Genomic DNA, 15,123 nt, shown 5'->3' on the forward strand with positions numbered 1-15,123 from the left:
ACAAATAATGGAATAAAGCACAATGCCAGTTTCTTTGTTCAGTACAGAAACCTGACTTACAGTAAGTACTCTGATTGAAGGTTTTTGGTTAAAGGGTGGGGAGCGGACACTGCGTCACCATGGCTTTTGCTAATATTTTTCCCATTAGAACACAATGGGTCTAAACAAAGAGAAAATGATATGGGTGAACCACAGCACCCTCCATTTAACATTTATACTCAAAGAAAAAAAATGACCTGTTTTGAAAGTTTCATCACCATTTTACCCTTCCATCCAAATTTATGACCATACATATAGAGTCCCTAAGATAAAAATATATGATGGCAATCCTACCCATCCCTAGATTGTATTCTCCTACTGTACCATATAAGTGTATATTTCTCAACCACTTTTCCCTACTACCAGATTCAAAAAATCTAGGAAAAATCCCTAGATTGTATTCTCCTACTGTACCATATAAGTGTATATTTCTCAACCACTTTTCCCTACTACCAGATTCAAAAAATCTAGGAAAAATCCCTAGATTGTATTCTCCTACTGTACCATATAAGTGTATATTTCTCAACCACTTTTCCCTACTACCAGATTCAAAAATCTGGGAAAATCTATCCCTGATATTATGATAAATGGAATTAAAAAAATCTTTGGAGTCCTTGACGGAAGTTTTCAAATTCCTTCTTGAAAATAAGAGAAAGGCATAATTGCTTACAGTGCCCTGTGTACTTTTTTATTACCTTGTTCTTTTGCAAGCAGTTGATGGGGAAATGGAGGTTATCTTATCATGTAATAGTTAGGCTCGTTAATGGCTTCAGAACTTTGGTGTCCCAAACCTCAATGGTCCAATAATTTGCTGTGTTTTTTAAATTAAAAGTATATTAAGTCATAATTACCCAGAAATTATTTCATCCACCCTCAATGATCCCACTAAATTGTTTTTCAACAGTTTTTTTTTTAAATGCTTAACCGGTAAGACCACACCTCCTCTAATTACTTTGTTGCTCTTCCTCTCCTTTCTAACTGTAAAAATTGCTAAGTCTTATTTCTGTTCCAGCCAAGCAGAAGTCCTTGCTATTACCCAAAATGTTTTGATTATTGTCACTTCTATACTTTTGCCTGGAATGTCTATCCCCTGCTTCTCAGCCTATCTAAATACTACCCGTTGTTCAAATTTTAGATCATTCCACTTACCCTAACTATTCTGGACCTCAATGGATCTATCCCTCCTTACTGTATGCCACCTTTGTGCATATATATGATACTTTATGTGTATACCATGAAACACGTGGAACATTGCAACAGTAGTGGCAGTCCAAGTCAACTTATGTATTGCCATAAACCTAAGGAAAGGCAACGTAACACTATAGTAATTATCCAGCAAATGAGTAAAATATCAAAACTGTTCACCAAGTGTCATTCTTCAGGCCCCTGGCCAAGTTGTTGCATCCAATTCTCTCCAGTACATACATCTATGTGAAAAAACCTCCTGCGCTGCAGGGCCACATGCTGCCTGTGCTGGCTGGGCTCTGAATTTAGTCTGGGATAAAAACCCCAAATGGGTCATGAAGAGTCAGACATGACTGAAAGGACTAAATGACAACTACTGAACAACTTCCAAGAGTTATTTTTAAAGTGAGAAACCTGTTTCTCCCATGCTATATCTGGAATCTTCTAAGTCAGTGACCCCCACCTTCACGGGACGTGAAATAAAACAACCCAAAGGGATACATTTCTCTTTCCTATGATTCTATGCAGTATCCCCAGTTGATGGCTGATACTTCTACATCACTCTGTCCAATTCAGTGCTAACTTTGATTCTAGGAGATATAGCCATTATCAAATGACGATGGATCTTTGCTCACCGCGGGGCCTCCAAGTCCAGCTTTCTATCCACCATGCCATGCTGCCTCTTTAATGTCTTTAGTCTCATAAAATCCTTCTTGCCTCCAGAGGGATAAATTTCTAATCAGTCTCTACAGCCGATGCAAGGTTCATAATGCCCTACCTCTACCACAGATTTCATTCCTGTGAAGGTGGGAGTTTATTAGATGTAGAAAAAAGTGCAAAACATTAAGGCCTTCTACATGGAGATCCCTGCCCCATAATTTACCCAAACTGCTCCCAATTAATCTCTCTATTGTTCAAGTATGTCTGGGGAATTTCTAAACTTCACTTGACCACAGATTGTAGAGAGGGAACAAAGGGGATGGAATTTAGGTCTGGGTCCCCAGTTTCAGACCACAGGGTATTGAACAAAGGAAGGCAGAAAAGTATAGAGAGGAACATCTGTCTTCCCACTTCTGGTTCACCGATTTACAATTGCTGACAACTGTCTCTGGTCCTCTGGATCTCCTCTCATTCCAGCCTTAGCTTCTATTCCCAGGTCTGGGTTACCTCTGCCTCACTCTGCACACTAATCTCGGCTTTTAAGCACCTGGCCTTGGTCACTACAGATAGAAGCTTGGACAGTAGCATTTCATGCCACCCATCGATCTCCAATGCCAAAGTCTAAATCTGATTAAACTTAGTTAGCTCCCCAATCTCTATCTCTCATCTGGTAACCCAGAAGCCTCTCTCACCATGTCAACTTCCACTAGCCTGCACACTTAAAAGAACTAGACCTCTTTTTATATTGAACATTTAAGGTGCAATCTGAATTAGAGACAAGATTTTAAGTCCAGGTATGTGGTGGCTTCTTCGCAATGTGAGTAGAAGAAAAAAGCCCAGGTCAATAAAATAGCATACAACTGTTTTCTAAAAGCTTTGTAGCAAATGGGAACCAGATTTTTCAATTCTGTTTTCAATGCTTTAGTTCCTGTGCTTTTGTTTTGGTTGTTATTATTGTTGTTTTGCGATGGACCTTTTACATGGTCTAACCATGTAAAAGAAAAGTCCTACTGCGCCTAATGTTGTTAATTGGTTACAAGAAAATAGAACATTAAACAAACAAAAGTATAAGGGCTCACTGGTTCCATAAGAACAGTGCTAGAGAGGGAGGAGAAAAGAGAAAAGAAATTTTTGAGAGGAGGGAGCCACCCTCCCTGGGTTTACTTATAATTTATTAATAGCATTAATGAGGAGTCAGGTTGGTAAGAAAAATGTTACAAAAGTCATGCGTATACTCTGTTCATCTGTAATGTTGCCCAGGCAGAGTGACTGGGATCTTAGGAAAACTGAGAGTTGAATTGAGGAATAGATAAGGATGCTTTGTAGGATGGGGTAATGCACTAGATGTGAAGTTCAAAGACCTGGGTTTGAATGCAGACATTGTCACTAGCCATAAAGGCAACAGTGGACAAGTCACTTTCCCTCTTTGAGCCTTAGCTTCCTCATCTACAAAGTGAGCAGCTGATATTTAAGGTCCCTTCAAACTCTGAAAGCCTAAGTAGAAAATGTTGAAGAGGACAATGAAAGCTAACCTGGGAAAGAATTCAAAGAACTTAGGCAAAAGACTGAGAAAGAGAGAAAGGGAGGGAGGGAGAAAAGGAATATGCAGTGGTGTTACTTTTTCACAGTTTGACCTGAGCGTCTAGACTTTTGAATTGGCTCTTAATCAAGTTAACATTGGTTAAAATTAGGTTACATTAAAATCAGGTTACTGCTCAAATATAACGTGTCCAGTGCGCTCCCCAAGACTCATGTGCTTCTGCCTCTTCTGTGGTGACCGTTGAAGTCAGTCAATAAGCATTTGTTAAGCACCTACTAGGTAAAAGGCACTATGCTAAGCAGGATACAAAGAAAAGCAAAGGACAGCCTCTGCCCTCCAGGAATTTACAGTCTGATGGGGGAGACAACATGGAAACAACTGCGTACAAACAAGCGATATAAAGGATAAACTGGAAATAATCAACAGAAGGAAGGCACTAGGATGAAGAGGGATTGGGATGTTTGCTGGGATTTGGAGGAAGCCAGAGAAACCAGGAGGTGATGAGAAAGGAAGGCATTCCAGACATGGGAGAGAGAGAAAAGGCTGGAAAGGTGTTAGAGACAGGGAGGTTAAGAAGGACTTTGAACACCAAGCGGATGATTTTGTATTTGGTCCCTGGAGGTGACAGGGAGCCACTAGAGTTTGTTGGCCAGGGGACGGGATAAGGATTGTAACATGGTTGGACCTGTATTTAGAAAATTACTTTGGCGACTGAATGAAGGATGGACTAGGGTGGGGAGAGACTTGAGTCAGACCCACCAGCAGGCTACTGGGATAGTCCAGGCAAGAGACGATGAGAAGATGAAGGGGGAAAGGAAGGGAAAATAGGAATCATATGCTCCTAATAAATTCAGCTTTAATTACTATTGTTAGACTACTATTCTTTCTCCCTCCAAAGGCTGACCTCCTTTTACACATTCCTGAGTGGTTCTAAGTAGTTAACACTTGTACTTCCATTCTTATTTTTTCCACTTAACTTCTATTATAATTTTTATAAATACAGGATATCACAAAAATTTTAGTGCCATTTTAGCAACTTAAGTTGTTAAAATGGCACTAAGACTTTGGGGACACCCTGCATGTTACAACAATAAAAAAATCTTGGCTTCACATTATATCTAATATATTTTGTGTGTTATATATTTCAACATAGGTGGCTAGATGGCACAGTGAATAGAGTGCTGGGCCTGGAGTCAGGAAGACTTATCTACCTGAGTTCAAATCTGGCCTCAGGCACTTAACTAGCTGTGTGACCCAGGACAAATCACTTAACCCTGTCTGCCTCAGTTTCTTCATCTGCAAAAGGAGCTGGAGAAGGAAAAGGCAAACCACTCTAATATCTCTGCCAAGAAAACTCTAAATGGAGTCATGGAGAGTCAGATACAAATGAAAAACAAAAATTTTGGCATAATTGCTTTCCTTTGGAATCCTATGCATTTTATTTTATGCATTTAACAATATTCTCAGAAGTACATAGGTTTCACCTGACTGCCAACAGAGTTCATGCCACAAAAATGATTAAGAATCCATTCACTAAAACATTTGTCTGACTTCACCTTTGCTCCCTTAGTTCCCTATCCTATAATATACTTCTCTCTGTTCTGTCACATCCTTCTGGCAGAAAGCAAGTTCCTGGGGCCAACAACCATATGTTGTTTGTTTGTTTTTTACTTTGGATCCCTATTGGGTAGTCCAATACCATATATGTGGAAAGCACTTAATAAATTATTTGCTGAATCGAATTATTTTGGCTGATTACCATAACTTATTAAGTTATTAAATAGTCCTAAAACAAGTTACCAAAAGACCCTGAATCCTCTCAGGAGGGTATCTTCAAGCATCCTGATGCCATCTCAGGAAGATAAAGGAGGTAAAAAGGTTAAATGTCCCATCTGATGAAGGTGGACACTGTCTTTGGTCAGAGTGGACTCCACACAAAAAGCCAAAGAACTAAGCAGAGCCAAAGCACTATGGTAAAACTGATGAGGGGTGCTAGAGCCTCATGCTTTTCAGGCAGGGCATAGATATATGACCCCTATTATGGGAAGATCACCTATACTGGGGTCTATTGGTTCTGCCAGGTACACAGTCCATAGCTTGCCAGCAACAAAAGAAAATAAAATCAACATCAGTTTCAACATGTGGAAGCTATTGCTGTAACTTTCTGAACTTTTCTCCATACCCATTCCCCTCCATGTGCCAGGAAAAATGTATTGCTAGGAGAAGGGTATGAACTGGTTGTCTTCTTGTGAATAGGAAATCTTGAACTTTAAAAACAACAATTGTATTTTTATTTTAGATATGGAATTTGATTTGGACAGACTCATACGAGAAACCCAAAATGCATTGCTTCCAACACCTGATCAAGAGACAAATCTAATGCTAAGAGAGGTTTGTGATGCATTTATTGTAAATTATGTTCCCACTAGTTAATTTTGTGAAACAGCAAATTTGTTCACTTTAACATGAACAATGTTGTTACTTATATGTCTGATATGTGCACATTGGAGAAATGCAAGTGATCAGAAGAGGTTCTTTTCAACTTCTATAATAACAGCTGATGCGTATATGGTACTTTAAAATCTGCAAAATGTTTTGCATGCATCATCTCATTTGATCGTGACAAAAATTCTGCAAAACAGGAGCTATTACTATTCCCATTTTACAGATGAGGAATTTGAAGCTCAAAGGGGCTGAAGAACTTGCTAAGAATCATATAGTTAGCAAGAGGCTGAAGCAAGATTTGAACCAGGGTCTTCCTGACTCCAAGTTCAGCATTCAGTTCGCTAAACCATGTTGTTCCTTTGCTTGTAACTAGATTTTGAAGATTCTGAAAAGTCAATGATTCCTCACTAAAAACATACACTTTCTAGTTCTTTCATTTATAATTATTCTTCTTTTTAATTTCAAGGTCCATTGAGGCCTCTGTTTTATTCCATTATAATTATTTCTAGATATACTTCCAACTTACCTACCTAGGGAGCCTTCCTTTGTAACCAAGATAATAGGCAAAATTAATCTACATAGTGAACCTTGTCTGACAGCGTAGATGACGTTCTGCCCTCACAGTTCCAAGGTGAGAACGCAAATACATTTCCTCATCTCATCTCTGGGGCTGAATTTGATCATCATAGTTACACAGCATTTAGCTTCATTTTAATTTGCTTTGCATTTACATTACTATGGCAATTATCTATATTATTTTCCTGGTTTTGTTTATTTCACTGCACATCAGTTCACATGAGCCTTCTAAGTTTTCTCTGGATTCCTCACATTTGCTCTGTCTACAGCAGAGTAATATATTCATCTGTCACCATTTGTTCAATCATTCTCCAGTCAGTGGGAACCCATTTTGTCTCCAGGTTTTTACCGTCACAAAAAAATTCTCTTAAAAAGTATTTATTAAGTGTCCACTATATGCCAGGCACTGTGCTAAATGCTGGGCATACAAAAAGAGGCAAAAGGCAATTCCTGAATTCAAGGTTTTCACAATATAGTGGGAGAAATGACAACAACAAATACATACAAACGAACTATAATACTGAGAAAACAGGGAATAATGGAAAAAGGACAGCACCAGAGTTATGATGGGATGAGAAAGGCTTCCTTTAGAACATGGGGTTTTAGTTGGAACTTGAAGAAAGCCAGAGAAGCAAGAAGAGAGAGCATTTCAGATGTAGAGGATAGATAGAGGAAATGCCCAGAACAGAGAGGGAGAAAGATGTTCACGGCACAGCAAGGAGGTCAGTGTCACTGGATGGAAGAGTATGTGGCAAGGAGTAAAGTGTAAGAAGTCTAGAAAGGTAGGAGGAGGTTAGGTTATGAAGGTGTGTAAATCAAACAGGATTTTATTTGATCCTAGAGGTAGTGATATTTTGGTATGTATAAGACCAGTCTATCTTTGTATATTCCAACAGTGGGACTTCTGTCCCACTAATCTCTGGGGCAGAGGGCATGGAATAATGTAATGAATTCCCTCACATGATCCCAAATTCTTTTCCCAGTACATTAATCATCTTCAAAAGATTCATCTGATGAGCTTCCCTTACTTTGGTAGTGGAATGGTAATGATGGTTTCCATGTTGGTCCAAGAAGTTTACTTCTTGTCAAATTCTATTCAATCTTAGTACAGCAGCTGCCAAAGAACATGGTTACAAAGAGGTGTCAACAAGATCATAAGTGCATTCCCTATCAACGTCTTGAATTCTATGTTTCCTTATCAGCCACCATCGTAGAATAGATAGAGGAAGAAATAACTTTCTTGATGTTAGGACCTTCAGCTCTGAAATTTGGTTTTGAACCATTTCTGGATGTAGCTGTTGCTTCCCAGAAGAAGACAACAGAACTGCCACATTAAATTTCTTTATCTATGTTTTGAGAACCTTAATGACCTGAGCCCCTAACTTAAACTCAGAGATATTTATGTGATCTGTGGTGCTCTTCATCTCCCTATTTAGGGTATCTGAAAACAAACTTATGTTTTTTTAAGACGGCCTAGTATGAACATGTTTGATTTGTACCAGATTTGCAAGTATGGCTCAACATTAAGAAAGCAATAATATAATCATATTAACAAGGACTTCCAAAACCACAGGATTATATCAACAAATTCACAATAGTCTTTTATACCATACAAGATTCACTTACACTAAATTAAAAAAAACCTACAAAGCATAAACAGAGAAAGACCTTATCTTAACATGATTTTTTAAAAATATCTATAATCAAAATCAAGTATTATGTTTGATGGAGAAACATTAGTTTTCCTCATAAATACAGGAGAAAAGCAATAATGTCCCTTCTCCATTTTTATTTCACATATCTTGGATATAGATATTCTAGAAATACAATCATGCAAAAAAAAGAAAAGACATAAAATAAGTAGAAGGACTGTCCCTATTCACTGATGGCATGATAGTTTACTTAGAAAATCCTAATGAATCAGGAAAGAAGCTAATTGATGTATTTAACAATTTCAGTGAAGTAACAAGATATGAAAACCTACAAAAGTCAACATTCAGCAAACTAAGGTTTTACCTTACATCGGACGAATTGGCAAAGCTTATAAAAAGTGAAATAGTTCATTTTGAGAGGTTGTAGAAATAAAACACACTAATACACTATTGGTGGAGCTGTGAATTGATCCAACAATTCTGGAAAGCCATTTGGAACCATGCTAATAAAGTGTCTAAAATACCCATGCCCTTTGACCCAGAGAATCCATCACTCAGCTTATACCCAAGGAAGTCAGTGATAAAAAGAAAGGTCCAAATACTCTAAAATCTTTATAGCAGCACTTTTTATAGTAGCAGAAAACTGAAAACAAAGTAGATGCCCTTAGACTGAGGAAATGTCTGAACAAACTACAGTACATGAATGTCATTCAATATCTCTTTGCCTTTTTCCTCATTTGTAAAATGAGAAGTTCTAAGATCCCTTCCATCTCTAAATCTCTGATCCTATAATCCTAGTGGGAAAAGAGTGGAAGAAAGGATGAAGATGGAGAACGAAATTTATATGAACAAATGAATAAACAAGAAAATTAGTGTTTACTAAATGCCAAACTCTATGCTAAATATTAGAGATACAAATAAAAATCAAAAATAATCTCCACCAACAAAAAGTTTATATTCTAACAAAGGAACACAGTCCATAAAGAGGAATGGTGGCCAAGGAGAGGCATTATGGTTTGGAAAGTGGTAGGTGTCATGAGAGGGACCAATAAGGAAGTATCTGCTCCCTAATACTACCCCTAATACATCTACTTCTTAATACACTCCTGCTTTTTGTTGTCGTTGTTTAGTTGTGACCCCATTTGGGGTTTTCTTGGTAAAGATACTGGAGTGATTTTCCATTTCCTTCTCTTGCTCATTTTACAGATGAGTAAACTGAGGCAAACAAGGTTAAGTGACTTGCCCGGGGTCACACAGCTAGTAAATGTCAGAGGCTGGATTTGAACTCAGGAAGATGAGTCTTCTTGACTCCAGGCCCAGAGCTCTATCCACTGCCCCACCTAGCTACCCTTTCTAGTAGAGATTGGAATACTGACCTAACTAGAAACCAGGTGGGAGCATGGTCTTAGGCCTGAGTGGTAATGTAGCTGGTGAGGAGATATTTAGGAAGTATGTGATCTGATATGGACTGAAGTAAGCAAAATCAGGACAACAGCAAACACAATCACCAGAACAACGAAAATGAAAAGAACAATAACAAACCACAGAAACTGAAGGCTATGATATTATAATGACCAAGCTTGGGCCCAAAGATGAGATTTTCAAATATACGTTATTCCTTTTTTTTTTGTAGAGTTTGGAGACTATCAGTGTGGAACACAACATACAATGTCATACTTGCTTGATGTATTATTTAGTTTTGCTGAACTATTTTCTTTTTCATTCTTTGTTATAAAAAATTCCTCCCTGGAAGAGGCACAGGGGGAAAATATACTGAGAAATGTAATGATATTAAATGATATTAAAACAAAAATACAAGGAAAGGTTATTTTAAAGGGAAAAAAGGATGATGTGGTATGCGAAGTGTTAGCCTTGGAGAAATTCCCATTTCTAATATTTGGAAACTTTGTGACCTTAGGCAAATCACTTAATAAATATGTACCCTAAGCTAAGTCTGTTTACCAAGACAATTGATGTTGGAGGAAGGAGTTCCCACACGGAGCTTCCAAAGAATCCCTTCATATAATTGCCAAGATTGCCTATATTGTCCCTACAAGAAGGGATAGGTCTGAGGAAACTGGTCGTTCATAATTAGCATGTTTTTATGCTCCTATGAATTCAATTATCTCTATGCAGAAATTATTCTCAGGTCTATATGTATACAGCTGTAGCCTCTCTTCTGATCTCTAGTCCTACATCACCAATTACTCATTGGACATTTCAGATTAGATGCCTTGTAGGCACCTTAAACTTAACACGTCCGAAAAAGAACTCATTATCTCTCCCTCAGAAGCCTTCCCTCTTCTGAACTTCTCTATTAATGTGGAGGGCACTACCATCCTCCTCGACCAGGCTCACAACTTCAGTGTCATCTGCAGCTCCTCATGCTTCCTCATCCCACATATCCATGACAGATCTTGCCATTTCGACCTTTAGAACTTTTCTCCTGTCTCTCCGCTTCTCCCTAATTACAAAGCTACCACTCTAGTCCAATATCTCATCAGCTCTCACTTAGGCTATTACACAAAGTCCTCTGATTGTTCCCCCTACCTCAAACCTCTCCACATGTCGTCCACCCTCTAATCATCTAATGAAGTGATTTTTCTAATGTGTAGGAATGTCACTCCCCTTACTCAAATTCCAATGACTCTCTGTCACCTCCAGTTTTAAATATTGAGTCCTTTTTTTGGCACATCAAACTCTTCGAACCCTAGCCTCTTCCTACCTTTCTAGTCTTCCCGCATTCTACTCCCATTCTGCTCCCCACTAAGTCCAGTCACGCGGGCCTGTTTTCTGTCCCTTACACACAACAAACACACCCTCTCCATCTCTCTGCCTTTCCAGTAACTGGCTGTTCCCACCCCACATTTTGAAAGTTCTTCCTCTTCCCCTACACCTCTTACAATCCCTGGTTTTCTTCAAAACTCAATTAGAATCCCTCCTCCTCCAAGAGGCATTTCCCAGTTCTCCTAGGTACTAATTTCCTCCCCTAAAATTATCTTCCAACTACTCTAGTATATCTTGCATCTAACTATTTAGATGTGTTCTCTCCAATTAATTTGTCAGTTCCTTGAGAGCAGAGACTGTTTATGCCTTTCTTTTCATCCCCAGCACTTAGCACAGTACATGACAGTACTTACACAATAAGCACTCAATAAATGTTTGCTAATTGATCACCTACATAAAAACAACATCAGATTTGGAGTGAGATAACCTAGGTTAAAAACCTCAGCTCCATCACTTACTACCTCTTTGGCTTTAAGAGGGAAGGTAGGAATAAGCGCTTATTAAGCACCTACTATTTGCCAGGCACTTTGCTAAGCACTTTATAAATATGTCACTTGATCCTCACAACAATCCTTTGAGACAAGTGCTATTATTATCCCCATTTTATGGTTAAGGAAACTGAGGCAGATAGAGGTTAAGTGACTTGCTCGTAAGTTTCTGAAGCTAGACTTGAACTCAGGTCTTCCTGATGCCAGGCCTGCCTTCTAACCTAGCTATTTTGGGCAAGTCACTTTTCCTCCTGGGTCTTCAGTCTCCTCATGTGTAAAATGAGAGAGCTGGACTATATGACCCATAAGGTCCTTTCCAGCTCTAAATCCATGATGTGGAGATTTCCCGTAGTAAATTCTGGATGGGGTAAAGGAATATGACCTTTTGGGGTCAACCCCTCAAATCAGAGCCAGCCATCATCAGCTCAGAGGTTTTTGTCAGGGAGGGAGGCCACAGGTTATAGACTATTTACTTAGAAAAAGAAAAAACAGTGTCTATAGGATAATATAGGTTCATACCAGCCCAACCTCATTTCTTTTCCTGATATTAATGGACGTGGCCAAACCATGAACCTAGATCTTCTGATCTGAACATTCTTTAGAATATCTAAATATTTTTTATTCTCATACATATTTGCTATCCTTCCTTTTTAAAATCAGTACTTTCAAAGTCTCCAAAAGAAATAATAAATGTGTGTGTACATGTATGTAAAATGCCATCCAAAAGGAAACTTAGAAATACCAGGAGACTGTTCAGTATAATGCCTAAGCCTTTCCATGTCTTTTCAAATAGACTATATTTTAAAAGTGTTTCATTGATGTGACTGCCAAAAATTTTTTCTGATGTTTAATCTACACCCTGTAGATGTAGTGTCCTAAAGTCTGGACACAGGCAAAAATGCATATTTTCAAGAAATGAATGAAATTTTCAACAACATTTCATTTAATTGGAATATTAACAAATAACATCTTCAATATGATTTCCATCATTTGTGATGCAAAGGCTGATGCGCTTTGCAAGATTCACGTGAACTTGATGCAATAACTCCACATTGCCATCAATTTTAGCACATTCACACTGTATGTGTTCAATCAAGTGTGTTGCATCTGTGATTTTCATTGAGTACACCTTCTCCTTTAGCATACCCCAGAAAAAGAAGTCAGGGGGGCTAACGTCTGTTAATATTCCAAATATTTCAAAATACGCATTTTTTCCTATGTGTCCAGACTTTAGGGACATCCTGTATATAATATTTGTTTTGGTTCCTATTCGTGTATCTTTTTTATAACAAGGGTGTCTAATCCATTCACTTAGTCCTATAAGTAAAGGAGCTTTATGGTAGTTGAGCTTTTTATAGATTTCTTCTTCCATCATCTATTTATTCCTGTCTCATGTCAACCAACAAACCAAACAATCAACCAACCTCCTAAAACAGCCAAACAAAAATGAAACACGGAAAGAACAAAAATTGAGGAAGCAGGAAGATGGGGTTCCTTCTACATTGTTTAGCGTACCTCTTTGTTAACTTGCTGATATGAGATGCTTCAGATTAAGAATATAATTTCTCATCATCTAAGTTTGCTGATGACTTTCTCAACAAAATAAAACTGCATTTTCACGGTGTTCTTCATAATAGGTTTTGACCAATACAGAGAATCTATTAGTCTATTACTTTTCTATATATTTAACAAAAGATATCATGACTTCTTTTACTTTTTATAATAAACTGGTGAATTGATATCACTTTTGATAAAATGTGTTCTGCAATCATATTGTATATCAAATGAAGAGTGAAAGAGGTATTGTGCTTGATTAGAGTATCAGCAGATATTCAGCTAAGGGGATTATTTAATTCTTTGAAATAATAAAGAGAAAAATAACCCTACTGGAAATTACTACTGAGTAACTTATGCTTTAATCAGCTATTTTTCTCTAATTTGAATATTTTCAAGCTATTGTTTCCAATTTGTTATAATTGATATTTGATAGCGATTCTAACTATAGCTATATTGTATTTATCTGGTGGCATAGAATTTGAGAAATTATATCAAATTATGCCTAATTAACTTTTTCTTCCCTTACAGTCTCATAATATTGGCCTTGGTCCAGAATTTTGCCGGAATCTCTTCAGAGTGGCAGGCCAGAGTCCTCTGGTAGCATATTATATGAAGGGGCATGACATTGCTAGAAATCCAAGGTTTCCCTGGTCTTCCAAGATTCAAATGACTCAGATTTTCCGATGGCCATATCCTTCAAACTCCAAGTTTTGTTTTATATGCCATTTGTAAAGTTTTCTAATTTTCCCTTTTCATTATGTTCAAGAGACTATTTAGAGTACATTTTCTTCTTTCTATATTTAAGGTAGTGCTTGTATGAGAAATGAGTGAGTGAGGATGTGAAAAACTGATAGATTCAATTGCCTTTTAGCCACATGAAGAACCATACCAAATTAAATAATTGATTTCACCTTCTTATCAATACAATTTTGATAATAAAGAACTCCACGGTGTGCTGTAGGCTTCTAACTCACTCCCCAGAACTCTAGTTACTTTTAATATCACCAGAGCATACCTTTTTCCCTGTCAAAAGAAGTCTCACCTTGGGAGGATCCCAGGACATGCTAAGCTCATGTGCTGTGAGACCAGTCCTGTCTTGACTGAAAAATGGAATAGTGATTATCTGTCATGCAAAAGGGTACTTCCTTTCCATGGACTGGGTTCCACTTGGAGGTGATGATGATGATGATATTGTTATTACTATTAACAACAAGAAACTGACATTTACATAGCATTTTAAAGTCTACAAAACACTTTATATTCATTATTTCATTTGAGCCTCACAACAAATCCATGAGGGTAGATACTGTAGCCCAACTTCACATAGTAAGTTGTGCCCAAAGCTATTTTACTGATGCTGCTGACAACAGAGGACATTATTTTTTATTTTATGACCATGTGTCCAAGACAATTTCTTGTAAACATACATATGTACGTGCATGCATGTGCATGCGTGTATGCACACACATACACACACAAGCAACTTCAGAGATTTTGTATCCCCTAACCAATTTTTATGAAGGCTAACTCCAATTCTTAAGCAAATGCCTATTGGTTATCTAATACAGGTTGAGTAACTAATTTACTTGAAAAGGATAAATTAACTGGAAGATGAATGTCTGAAATAGCTTTAAAAACAAATATTGGGGGTATTTTAACAATAATAAACATAAGATGAAGTATACCTTTTCCCATATTAGACACATAATCCTTCTAAAAATAGTATTTCAGAGAAAAAATGTATTATGTTAGATATAATAGGATTTCCTCTTTTCTTCATATATATTTGTTCAGAAGGTGAGAAAGTATTCTAAGAGGGTATATTCTATGTTGTATAAGACTTTAGAAACATTTAGACTTTCACCCTGCATCACTTCAGTATATGGACATCTAGGGATAGGGTGTGTTCAGGGATGATTAGCACCTCCAGTGTGAGAGCTTTTCAAGTCCTTTTCAGGGCTGCTTATCCTCCTTTGGTGCCTACCTTTCCCCAGCTCTCACCTGTGGCTCCAAGAAGCTGTAACATGTGCAGTGGCTACGTTCTGGTAAAATTGTCTCAGGAGACCGGCTAAAGTAGGTTGAGGGTAACCGATGGGCCTCAAACCCATCAGTGAGTTTAGGGGGATATCTACCCCAAGGATGGGAAGATTTCCCCTTGCAAAATGGGCAAATGAGAACAGTTTGTTCCAACAGC

Source organism: Trichosurus vulpecula, chromosome 8 (genome assembly GCF_011100635.1).
Source record: "Trichosurus vulpecula isolate mTriVul1 chromosome 8, mTriVul1.pri, whole genome shotgun sequence".
Taxonomy (NCBI): domain Eukaryota; kingdom Metazoa; phylum Chordata; class Mammalia; order Diprotodontia; family Phalangeridae; genus Trichosurus; species Trichosurus vulpecula.